Source organism: Pseudophryne corroboree, chromosome 3 (genome assembly GCF_028390025.1).
Source record: "Pseudophryne corroboree isolate aPseCor3 chromosome 3, aPseCor3.hap2, whole genome shotgun sequence".
Taxonomy (NCBI): domain Eukaryota; kingdom Metazoa; phylum Chordata; class Amphibia; order Anura; family Myobatrachidae; genus Pseudophryne; species Pseudophryne corroboree.
The window spans coordinates 696,899,174-696,912,867 of NC_086446.1; positions in this window are offsets into that span (position 1 = coordinate 696,899,174).

Consider the following 13,694-nt stretch of genomic DNA (forward strand, 5'->3'; position numbering starts at 1 on the left):
AATCTGAAATCTAAATTGCAGTGTAAAAATAAAGCAGCCAGTATTTACCCTGCACAGAAACAAAATAATCGAGCACTATATCGTTCAGTGGCCACATACAGGAGTATTGTGTCCCTGATGATATCTTTGGATCAGCCTGCATTGCAGGCAGATCAGGAGACGTGACGAACGATGCACGGGAGAGTGCATTAGTGAGTACACGCTGGCCAATGTCAATGGTATGTCGGTCCGATCCACCAGATCGGACGACATATCACTTAGTAAGCTGGGTACACACTAGAGCATGTGCACACACCATGATAATCGTCCCAATTTCGCTTGAACCTCAGAACAAATGATATAGGGCTTTACTTAGCTTCAGTTGCAATTTTGCAAAATCATTAATCGGGCGATTATCTGCAGACTGTGCATGTGCTGCAAACGCATCGCACGTGCGCAAAGATTGAAATGTGATCAAAGCCTAAGGGGGGTATGCAATTAGTGCCATTTTTTTCGACAAGTCTAAAAAACTGCACTTTTAGCTGTTTTTAGAGTGAATTTGGATTCGCACTATTCAATTTCAGTGCCGCTTTTTCGACTTGTCAAAAATGCCAGCACTGGCGAAAAACACGTTGATCGGTGATATCCCTGCCAATCCACGTATTTTTTTCAAATTGACAAGGGATTTTCGCTGGTTTTTGAGGCCTGTTTTCGTCCCATGCTGATTTGCCCCCCAAAAAAGGTGAAACGGCATGGCGAAAATGTATTCAATAATGGGCGAAAATGCCTGCAATTGACTAGGGTGGGTCGAATTAGTTCAATTTTTTTCAGGTAGCCGAGAAAAACGGCACTAATTGTGATGCCCTCACAATTAGATTGACAAGAAATGACCGTTTGTGGGTCTTAACATGGCGTTTCTGGGGAGTGGTTGTAAAAACGCAGACGGATCATGCCATTTTCTGGGTGTGTATGTGACGTCAGTTGCAATCACTTGCGATTGAAAACATGGTGCTGGTGTGATTGCATTCTCATTCTAAGTAGCCCTTGGTCATTCGCAACTGCGGATTCTACTCAGTTTCTGCATATGCTTCGCCATTCTGCTGATGCATATGCAGATTTGTGATCACATCGGTGGGCATTTTTACCATTTAGAGCGGCTCTTCACATGCGATTTTCAGCAGTAGCAGTTTTGAGACAATTGCAATTTCTGTCTCAATAGTGATCCAACCTGAATTAGGCCCATAGTGGGTAATTCCAAGTTGATCGCAGCAGGAATTTTGTTAGCAGTCGGGCAAAACCATGTGCACTGCAGCGGAGGCAGATATAACATGTGCAGAGAGAGTTAGATTTGGGTGTGGTGTGTTCAATCTGCAATCTAAATTGCAGTGTAAAAGTAAAGCAGCCAGTATTTACCCTGCACAGAAACAAAATAACCCACCCAAATCTTACTCTCTCTACACATGTTATATCTGCCTCCCCTGCAGAGCACATGGTTTGGCCCAACTGCTAACAAAATTCCTGCTGCGATCAACTTGGAATTACCCCCATAGTGCATACACACTGTGCAATCTGCCAAATGACCATTGGTCATTAACGAAATAACAAGTATGTAGGTAGGGCGTGCGCACTAGACGGTTTGCTCAAAATTGTTAACGATATCGTCAGATCTGTCTGTAGTGACAATATGAGGAACAACACACAGGAGTGCACGATGTGGATGAATTGTTATTATGAATTAGCTAAAAATGACAAATCACCCAAAATATTATTTAGTGTGTACTTAGTTTAAGGGCAGAGCTGGTCCTAGGCATAGGCAAACTAAGCAAATGCCTAGGGGCACAAGCAGCTTCTTCTGATTAAAATGATATGCAGCATGCATATATTCTATGTGTGACTGCGACTATATCTGCAAGCGAAATGCATTACTAATGTGCGGCATATGTATAAGGGACATTATGTGTATATGGGCATTAATAATGTGTTTCATATGTGTAAGGGGTATTACTGTGTGGTATTATGTGTATTATGTGTATAAAGTCAATACTAATGTGTGGCATTATGTGTACAAGGTGTACTACTTTGTGGTGTAACATATAGAAAGAGCACTATGCATGGTCTAATGTGAATAAAGAGCAATATGGTGTGGTGTAATGTAATAAGGGGCATTACTGATAGCAGTAACATGGTACTACTGTGTCATGTAACGTGAATAAGACACACTATTGCATGATATAATGTGAATAAAGTTGTAGTACTGTGTGGCGATATTTCTACTGGGGGTATTATTGTGTGGTCATGCCCCTTCCCAGCAACAACACGCTCCATCTTGGGCTGCGCACCTAATGTGCACACTGTTCCTATTTAAAGGAGCACCAAAATGAGCACTGCTATGGGTGAGGGGTAATGGTGCTGGGAAAGGGGTACAGGGTCAGAGGCGGAACTAGTGTCTGTGCTAGGGGGCACCAGCCAAAATATTGCCTAGGGTATCATGTTGGTTAGGGCCAGCTCTGTTTAAGGGTATTAGTGCTTCAGCACTAAGGGGGTAATTCAGATCTGATCGCAGCAGCAAATTTGTTAGCAATTGGGCAAAACCATGTGCACTGCAGGTGTGGCAAATATAACATTTGCAAAGAGAGTTAGATTTGGGTGGGTTATTTTGTTTCTGTGCAGGGTAAATACTGCCTGCTTTATTTTTACACTGCAATTTAGATTTCATTTTCAGCACACCCCACCCAAATCTAATCTCTCTGCACGTTACATCTGTCGTCGTCCCCTGCAGTGCACATGGTCTTGACCAACTGCTAACAAATTTGCTGCTGCGATCAGATCTGAATTAGGCCCTAAATGCCTACTAGACAGATAGATAGATAGATAGATAGATAGATAGATAGATAGATAGATAGATAGATAGATAGATAGATAGTGTGGGTGTGTGGAGGAGGGGGGGGGGGGGGGCAATACACTGTACACCCTGTAAGGCCCTACACACTGGGCGATAATACTCAAAGATATGAACGATCTCTTTCATTAGTGAACGAGATTCCATTCATATCTTTGAGTGTGGAGGCACCAGCGATGAACGATGCGCGACCCCGCCTCGTTCATCGCTGGTGCCCTGTCGCCTGTGCATGCAGGCCAATATGGACGATCTTGTCCATATTTGCCTGTACTTCTATGGAGCCGGGTGACGGGGGGAGTGAAGAAACTTCACTCCCCCCGTCACTGCTCCCCCGCCGCTGTGTCGCCCGTATTCGTCGTAGGGCAGCTCAACGGCGGATAGCTCAATGTGTAGGGCCCTTAAGTTTAAGGTGGCATGAGGAGATCTAAGAAGAAAAGGGAGAAAGACATTAAATAATATGGATCAAGGGAGATGGTGAGAGATCCATAGAAGATATTATAGCTGAATTTGGGTAATACCTGCAGAGAGGTGATACTGATAGCCGAATTATCTTATTTGTGCTTTGAGAAACATTTTAATTCCTCATTGCATGCTGCATAATACAAATTAAATGTTGCAGTACTGCATACTTGCCTACCTGACCCTCTCCATGATGGAGAAAATGCTCTGTTCCTGGACATTCCTGGTAATGTATGATTGCCATCTCCTGTGGTGAAACACCTTTCTTATCAATTAACTAGCTCACCACAGGTGATAGCAATCATACATTACAAGGAAAGTCCAGGAACAGAGCCTTTTCTCCCTCATGGAAGGGGGTCAGGTAGGCAAGTATGCAGTAGTGCAGTTTCTTCAATGTCTATGGCTGTCACAAAGTACAAATGACACAGGGAGTGTTTAATTGTCCAACAAGAAAAAGGCTCATTACGAGCTTTCAGCTGACATTCTTTTGAAGCTATAAAATTAGCAATGATCACTTAGGTAGGGAGTTTGAAAAGCGTGACAGGCAGCTCCATGTTTCCCAGAGTTTTAAAAAAGTCATAAAAAAATCTTCCCAGGTTTTTGACTGTTTATTAGATTAATCAAGAGGCATATGTGTTATAATGTGGTCTAAACGTCACATATGAAGAGAATAATCACATAATGGATATGAGCACTAGCAGTAATCCTGAGAAAATGTGCTATTGTGTGAGAATTTAGTAACTTGATGCCAACTATTAACAAGGTAAAGGAAATAGAGCAGGTGTTTAGTGGAGAGGCAGGTAGAGGGGAGGGGTGGAAGGAATAGAAGGGTTAAATGTTTAGGATGGGTGAGTGGGGGGGTGTCCCGGAATAGGATGTGAACAAGCTTTGAATATTATATACAAATGGATGTTTTAAAACAATGATAGTTAAGTACGATAGGTAAAACCTTCAGTTTGTCATTGCTTTGTCAGGGCATTTCGTTTTTGTACACTTGTTCACTTCTGCATCTGTCATCCACCTATGAATCAGCACCACAGTTATTAAGTGGAGGATTAAAATATGAGGTTGTTGTGACAGGTGAAATAGCACAAAAGTAAAGCATGCTGTTGCTGTTTGAGCTATGTGGTCAATCATACCCCTTTTACTCTGCCCAAATGATCTGGGTTATTGCCTGGTTGGACTGACCTGGCAATTTAATCTGGGTAGCGAGCAGGCTTGGACCCGTGTAATGGGGAAGTGTAAATGGATAACCCTGGTCATCCGACCCAGGTCCTGTTTACAGCATGGCAAGATTCAGATTCCTGGGGTATGGAGATTATCAGGTATATTCAATTCATGTCGGATCCTTTCCGACGGAAAGCATCCAACATGTGAGTATTCAATGGCGCTCCAAACCCAACAAGTTTGGCCCGTTCCCGACAATGCCAATCCAACTTTTTTTAAAGTCAGATTGACATTGTCAAAACGGGGCTAAAACTTGTCGAGTTTGGCCGCGCTTCCGACAAAACACGTGGATCAGCGGCATAAGCCGCCGATCCGCGTGCTTTCCGTCAGGTTTCCAACAACTTAGATTTCCCAACTTGTCGGAAAAAAGGGGGCAGCATTGAATAGGTCAGAATCCCTTCTGACCTAGAACAGTCAGAAACTGACATCTTTCCGACAAGACAGCAGTTTCCGACTTCAATTGAATACCCCCTATATCATCTCCAGGTGCTGGCAGGAGAGTTCCACTGCACAGGGGTGCTATGTGAATGGCTCCAACCCGGGAATAACCTGAGTTGGTGCCACAGTGTGAAAAGGGTCTGTGTGTTCCAAATCCCAGGTCAGCCCGGGACTTTGGTGTAAAAGGGGTATCAGAAGAAGAGGAATCACTATACACTTATACCTCTTTCAGGCATAAGACATGGGAAATGCACAGGTACAACCCATGTCTATCAAGGTTGGATATGTTCACACTAGAAGCAACCCAGGTAGCACCTGGGAAAACCTGGTACAGAGCAGGGTCATCAACCCAGGACTTCAACTTGGGTTGTCTCTGTTCACAAAACTTGGGTATTTACTGTAGGTCTGGAATGGTTATTATAATGATTGTAACCATTATGTATTGAATAAGGAGGCAGATAACATTGATAACGTTATGGGTAGGCTTAACGAATACTGTTTTCAGACAGACACATCTCAAATTCACAGCTTTTTCCCAGCATTTCAATGCCGGGTCGCTTACCTGGCCCCAATCTGACTCCCCTTTCACACAGACAATCAAATTACCACGTGAAGCAGTTCTACCCAGTAATTTGCAGATCAAAACAGGTATTGCTTCTGTATGAAAGGGTCAACCCGGGTTCAAATTCACGGGTCTCCAACCCTGGTTGACTCTTTCACACAGAAAAAGAACCCATGTTTATCAGCAAATTACCGGGTAGAAGTTCCTAATCTGGTAATTTGCTTCCCTATGTGAAAGGGGGGTCAGACTGGGTCCGGCTAAGTGACCCGGCATTGAAATGTAATTTGATGTTCTGTGTTAAATGGATAATACTATCCTTTTAAACCTGGATACTCATGAATTACACAGGTTCTGTGACTGGCTGATTTCAAACCTACATTTCACTTTTTGTTAATCAGCTAGAGAACCTGTGTAATTCATGAGTGCCCTGGTTTAAAGGGATAGTATGGTAAGTCTACTTATGGGGGAATGCTATTAGGATAGAAAAATTATTTATTAATTATATTATGGGAAAATATGTATTGTATTATATTATGATATGGGCACAATTTATATGGATATAAAATAATAGATGTTGCCACTATCATAAAAATATTTTTAAACACCAATTAAAAATCAATGAATATTGGGGGTCATTCCGAGTTGTTCGCTCGTTGCCGATTTTCGCTATACTGCGATTAGTCGCTTACTGCGCATGCGCAAGGTTCGCAGAGCGCATGCGCTTAGTTATTTTACACAAAAGTTAGGTATTTTACTCACGGCGTAACAAAGTTTTTTCATCGTTCTGCTGATCGGTGAGTGATTGACAGGAAGTGGGTGTTTCTGGGCGGAAACTGACCGTTTTCTGGGAGTGTGTGGAAAAACGCAGGCGTTTCAAGGAAAAACGCGGGAGTGGCTGGAGAAACGGGGGAGTGTCTGGCGGAACGCTGGGTGTGTTTGTGACGTCAAACCAGGAACGAAACTGACTGGACTGATCGAAATGTAGGAGTAAGTCTGGAGCTACTCAGAAACTGCTAAGAATTTTCTATTCGCAATTCTGCTAATCTTTCGTTCGCAATTCTGCTATGCTAAGATACACTCCCAGAGGGCGTTGGCTTAGCGTGTGCAATGCTGCTAAAAGCAGCTAGCGAGCGAACAACTCGGAATGAGGGCCTATGAATCCTCAATAGTAAATTCAGTGGTTAGGTGCTGGTGATTTGTGAGTTTTTAAACCCCAGCAAAACTGCCACTTAATAATACCCTTTTCAGACAGAAACATCTGAAATTCCCGGCTTTTTCACGGCATTTAATTGCCCGGTCGCATAGCTGGATCAAGCCTGACCCCCATTTCACATAGGAAAGCAAATTACCAGGTGTAGTAGTTCTAGTTGGTAATTTGCAGATCAACACGGGTATTTCTTCTACGTGAAAAGGTCAACCCGGATCGAAATTCCCGGGTCTCCAAACCAGGTTGGTCGAAGTCCCGGGAATTTCAACCTGGGTTGACCCTTTCACACAGAAAAAGGACCCATGCTTATCGGCAAATTACTGGGTAGAACTTCTTAACTCGGTAATTTGACTTAATGGGGGGAATTCAAATGTTTGAAAAGTCGGTTGGGTGTCTGTTTTTTCCTGTCTATTAGATAGGAACAAACAGACACCCAACTAACTTTTCAAACTATTGAATACCCCCCTTTGTGTGAAAAGGGTATAAATTTACCTCTAGAAGACAAAAGATGAGGAGTACTGGAAGCAAGGCCGAACATGAGGAAGAGATAGAAACCTGGATGTTAATGACTATAATTTCTCTCAGACCCTATACAGATGTGGGTGATAGTCAGTCTCACAAATATAAAATGTTCAAGATAAATGGCAGCAACAGAATCTAGAGAGAACAAAATGTATCCCTTACTCACTCGCTTGGTAACATTTATAACCATTTATTAAACAATGTAACGGGTGAAAACCAAACCAGTCACCCGCAGACACATTGGCGTTTTTTCATCAAGGAGAAACTCACAATACTCAGGGAAGGCATTAAAGTGTGTGACTGTTATTACGCATAACGGTAAAGGACGGGCTCCTATGTCTAACAATTGCTGGAGGCATAGTGGACAGTCATTCCATCTATTCAGGAACATACCTCTTCTCCATCAAGGTATAATCAGTGTTTCCTGCTGACTACCAACTGTGTTTAATTCTGAGATCTTATTTCTGCTATTGAGGAACATTCCATCTATTCAGGAACAAACCTTTTTTCCATCAAGGTAAAATCTGATGTATTATAAATTTACTATCTGTACATAAACTACTGAAGCTTTTAGTTTTTTCCTCTGAAGGAGAGGGCTGCAATTATATCCCATTATTTGCTTGACAAGTTTGCTGCTTATTTTAATGCAGTTGTCACCAGTTACATTGTTTAATAAAATGTTATACATTTTACCAAGCGAGTAGGTAGATACATATTGTTCTTTCTAGATTCTATTGTTATTTATCAAGAACATGAGGAAGGAAGGCTCTGCCCGTGAGAGCTTACATACTATGGGGCATATCCAGTGGCGTAACTTTGTCCCAGTTGCCCAGAGGCAAGAAAAATATTGGTGCCCCCCCCCCTATAAATAAATAAATATATATAAATATATATATATATATATATATATTTATTTATTTATTTGCTCCTACATAACAAGCCTGCAGATTGTAACTATATGAAGCTACTACAAAACTGTTGCAAGTAGGCAGATCTATGTAGGGGTCCAGCCAGACGCTACATAGATCAGCTCAGTCACTCACAATGCTGATTATTTCTCTGACAATTAATTTGCAAGTGTCATATCCAGGATTAGAACCCACAACCTATTACACTGGAAGCATGCACCTTACTGATGGAGATATCTGCTCTTGCATAGGAAGTATGAGAATTCTAACTATATGAAGTTACTTGTAATTGTCAAAGAAATAACTTCATATAGTTAGAATTCTCATGTTTCCTTTATAGGAGCAAATAACTCCATCAGTAAGGTGTCTGCTTCCAGTGTATCTATAATAAAGAGGGTGTGATTTGTAAGGTGCAGTGACTAGTGGGGAAGTCAACTACGGAAGAGGTACCGGCTGCTGTCAATTAACTTAATTGATTAATGTTGCTGAACACATAGAACAGGAGGAGAGGTGCCCCCCTTCAAAGCAGGAGCCCGGCGGCAGCTGACTCCGTTGCATCCCAGAGTTCTGCCTCTGGGCATATCCAATTAGATGCGGGTTTTACAGCACAGAGAAAGCTCTGGATTTAACACACAGAGCTAATACATTTTTCTGCCTTTTCCCCACCAGGTAAACTTGAGGGTAATGCATGCTAACCCATAGATTCCACGTAAAGTGCTGGAATCTATGGGTTTTCCTGTTCTTTAAAAAAACATTGGGTGCATTTACAGCAGATGCGGGGGTGCTGGACCTGATTGAATAGGTCTGATCTGACAATTAGCCACCAGGTAGACCCACGGCTAATTGGATATGCCTCTATGAATAAACATTTGGCGGGGGGACTGATGAGAAGAGAAGGTCATGGGGGGAGAGAAGAGTGGAGAAGGTAGGCTTTGCTGAAAAGGTGAGTTCTAAGTGAACTTTTGAAGCTAGCGAGATTCACAGAAAGTCAGCTTCTTAGACTTTGAGAATGTGCATTTTGTGTTTTACAATATTGCCTGCACGGGGCCTAAGGCCCACACAGGTAGATACGTTAAAATCAATTTGGTAAGCAGGCCACTTGGTTTGACCCAGACACTCTGTGTTAAGGTCTATAACTTAATACACTTAAGGCCTAATTTTGAGTCACACACAAAGAAGTGCACGCAACAGCGTCAATTGGCAGACGCCCAACTGTGACTATACAAATGTCACTACAAACTCCTTACCTTGTTCATGTACGTTCTTCTGACTGTCCAAGCTTTGATACACCCACTTTCAGCGTCCATGCACACTTTAATATCATTGGCGCATCATGGCAGGTGCAGTTTCTCTATCTGAGTACGGCCTCCTATGCCTGAACCAGGGGTGTTTTAAGAGAGGAGGGGACCCACATGGATTCTCTACCACAGAGCCTACTGCGCATGTGCAGATCTCCGAGAACATGGCGCCTATGTCTTGTTCCTGGGGACACCTCCAGTGCACATGCGCAAATCACTCATAAATGGCCGTGGCGGCCATTTTCCTAGTGATTTGTGCTCACACTGCCGAGCTGCTGCCGCGGGACTCTGGAGGGGTAAGTACAGGGCTGGTGCTACAGTATTCGGCGCCCTCCTGCAAAATATAAATTTGCGCACACTCCCATACTTTACAAGGGTACAGCGTGCGTTGTAAAAAAGGGTGTGGGCTCTAAAGGAAGGGGCGGGGCCACACAGTACACACAAATAACACCACATAGCAGTACAATCTCATTCACATTACATTGCACATACTAGTGCTACTTATCCACATAATGCCCCAGTAGTAGTGCTGCTTATCCATATAATGCCCTAGTAGTAGTGCCACTTATCCACATAATGCCCCCAATAGTAGTGCCACTTATATACACAAGGGCCCTCATTCCGAGTCGTTCGCTCGGTAATTTTCTTCGCATCGCAGCGTTTTTCTGCTTAGTACGCATGCGCAATGTTCGCACTGCGACTGCGCCAAGTAATTTTGCTATGAAGATAGTTTTTTTACTCACGGCTTTTTCTTCGCTCCGGCGAACGTAATGTGATTGACAGGAAATGGGTGTTACTGGGCGGAAACACGGCGTTTTATGGGCGTGTGGATGAAAACGCTACTGTTTCCGGAAAAAACGCAGGAGTGGCTGGAGAAACGGAGGAGTGTCTGGGCGAACGCTGGGTGTGTTTGTGACGTCAAACCAGGAACGACAAGCACTGAACTGATCGCAGATGCTGAGTAAGTCTGAAGCTACTCTGAAACTGCTAAGTAGTTTGTAATCGCAATATTGCGAATACATCGTTCGCAATTTTAAGAAGCTAAGATTCACTCCCAGTAGGCGGCGGCTTAGCGTGTGTAACTCTGCTAAAATCGCCTTGCGAGCGAACAACTCGGAATGAGGGCCAATGTCCCCAGTAGTAGTGCCGCTTATACACATAATGCCCCCAGTGTAAGTGCCGCTTATACACATAATGTCCCCAGTAGTAGTGCCACTTAATCACATAATGCCCCCCAATAGGAGTGCCGCTTATACACATAATTCCTTTAGTAGTAGTGCTGCTTATACACATAATGCCCTCAGTAGTGGTGCCACTTATACATAATGCCCCAGTAGTGGCACCACTTATACATAATGCTCCCTGCAGCGGCTGCTGGCTTTGGGCTCCTTGTGAGATCTCACGATATTTGTGAGAGCTCACTCATGCCTAGTGATCAGGCTGGGGGAGCGAGTGTGATGGTGTATGCGCACTATTGGTGCAGCCGCTGAAGAAAGCTGATATTGGAGGATACATATCACCGGAGAGGTGAGCTAACGCACTCCAATATCAGCAGCAAGCATGTTAATACATGCTGGCGAAGTACTGTATGTACACGCTTCACCACGATCATGCGATGAAGCGGGTCTGAATAGTTAAAGAATGATGTATGCTTTATGATACATCTACCCGAAGTGCCACTTACTGTATACACATTCTGCCCACACACACACACATATACACATAGACAGAGCCGTTGCTAGACATTTTGGTGCCCTGTGCCAGAAAGAGAATTGGTGCCCCCTCCCCCGTATCCAAAAGAGGGAGAGTGTGCGCCGAAGGAAGGGGCGTGGCCACAGAATAGTATCAATTCACATTACATTTGCAGAAGTGTTCATTATTCAAATCATAACATACAGTAGTGCCGCATATACACATTACACTACAGAAGAGTCCCTTACACACCTTACACCAGGTACAGACCCTTACACATGTCAGGTACAGACCCTCACACACATTATGCCAGGTAGAGTCCCTTACACACATTACACCAGGTACAGCCCCTTACACACATTACGCCAGATAGATCCCCTTACACACGTTATGCCGAGTACAGCCCCTTACACACATTACGCCAGATAGATCCCCTTACACACGGTATGCCAAGCACAGCCCCTTACACACATTACGCCAGATAGATCCCCTTACACACGTTATGCCGAGTACAGCCCCTTACACACATTACGCCAGGGGAAAAATGGGATTAAAACCTGTTAAAATTAAAATAGAATAACATAGAATAACATGCAGCAGCCCATAGTCATTTGTATCCCAAAACTACACCTCAGCATCCTGTGCTGCCAGCTGCATCTGGTACTGTCCTCATCCCTGCGCTGTACCGGTGACTGGGCACGCCGATGTCCCTTTAGTGTTAACCAGTGGCGGAACTAGCGAGCGGTGGGCCCAGGTGCAACAAAATGCTTTGCCCCCCCCCCCCCACATCCCATCCAAGTCCACCCCCTCACCCCTGGAGAGGATCTGGTGAGGGGGACCTGCTCAGGGCCAGAGAAATGGATACCTAGCAACAGTGCCGTAACTAGACATTTTAGCACTGTGTGCAAGAAACGGCATCGGAGCCCCACCCCTGCATGCAAAACAGGGGCAGTGCGCGCCATGGGCGCGCGCAAAAATACATAGTGGTGTGGCTTCGTGGGGAAGGGGTGTGGCCACAAAATAATACCAATTCATAAAACGGTGCACAGTAGTCTCCATTGTTCAAATTACGCCGCACAGTAGCACCACTACACCAGGTAGAGACCCTTTTACACCTTACGGCGGACAGATTCCTCTTTTTACACATAACGGCAGACAGCATCCCCTTTTTACACATTACGGCAGACAGCGTCCCCCTTTTTACACATTACGGCAGACAGCGTCCCCCTTTTTACACATTACGGCAGACAGCGTCCCCCTTTTTACACATTACGGCAGACAGCGTGCACTTTTTACACATAACGGCAGACAGCGTCCCCTTTTTACACATAACGGCAGACAGCGTGCCCTTGTTACACATAGCGGCAGACAGCGTACACTTTTTACACATAACGGCAGACAGCGTGCCCTTGTTAAACATAGCGGCAGACAGCGTACACTTTTTACACATAACGCCAGACAGCGTCCCCCTTTTTACACATTACGGCAGACAGCGTGCACTTTTTACACATAACGGCAGACAGCGTCCCCTTTTTACACATTACGGCAGACAGCGTGCCCTTGTTACACATTACGGCAGGCAGCGTCCCCTTTTTACACATTACGGCAGACAGCGTGCCCTTGTTACACATTACGGCAGACAGCGTCCCCCTTTTTACACATAGCGGCAGGCAGATTCCCCATTTTTACACATTGCGGCAGGCAGATTCCCCCTTTTTACACATTGCAGCAGGCAGTCCCCCGTTTTTACACATTGCGGCAGGCAGATTCCCCATTTTTACACATTGCGGCAGGCAGATTCCCCCTTTTTACAGATTGCGGCAGGCAGTCCCCCATTTTTACACATTGCGGCAGGCAGATTCCCCCTTTTTACACATTGCGGCAGGCAGTCCCCCATTTTTACACATCGCGGCAGGCAGTCCCAACAAAGAAAGAAAGAGACAGAAAGAAAGAAAGAGACAGAAAGAAAGAAGAATTATACTTACCCTCTCCGCTGGCTCAGGCTCCTCGGTGCAGCATCAGACGATTCCCGGGCTGGAGAGAAGGAGGAGGAGGGAGGTGGAGGAGGGAGCCGCAGCAGCGCTGTGTTATTGGTGGAGGCGCTGCTGCTGCTGCCCCTCTGCTTCACTATAGGCTGTTCTCGGAAGACAGCCTATAGTGAAGCAGAGGGGCAGCAGCGCCTCCACCAGTAGTAAAGCGCTGCTGCGGCTCCCTCCTTCACCTCCCTCCTCCTCCTTCCCCCGTACCGCTGCTACTCTCCTCTCTCCGGGCGGCTCTGCGCTGCGGGCAGCGGTTGCCCGCAGCGCACAGCGGCATGTAATGAGTCAGTTTGACTCATTACATGCTTTGGGCCCCTGGACAGAGGCGGGCCCCAGTGCAACGCACTGGTTGCACTGGCGGTAGTTCCGCCTCTGGTGTTAACTCCTTTTAGTCCCCATTGTCCCTATGAGTGATCCCTCCTTTTAGTCCTCATTGTTCCATTAGTTGTCCCTCTTTTTAGTCT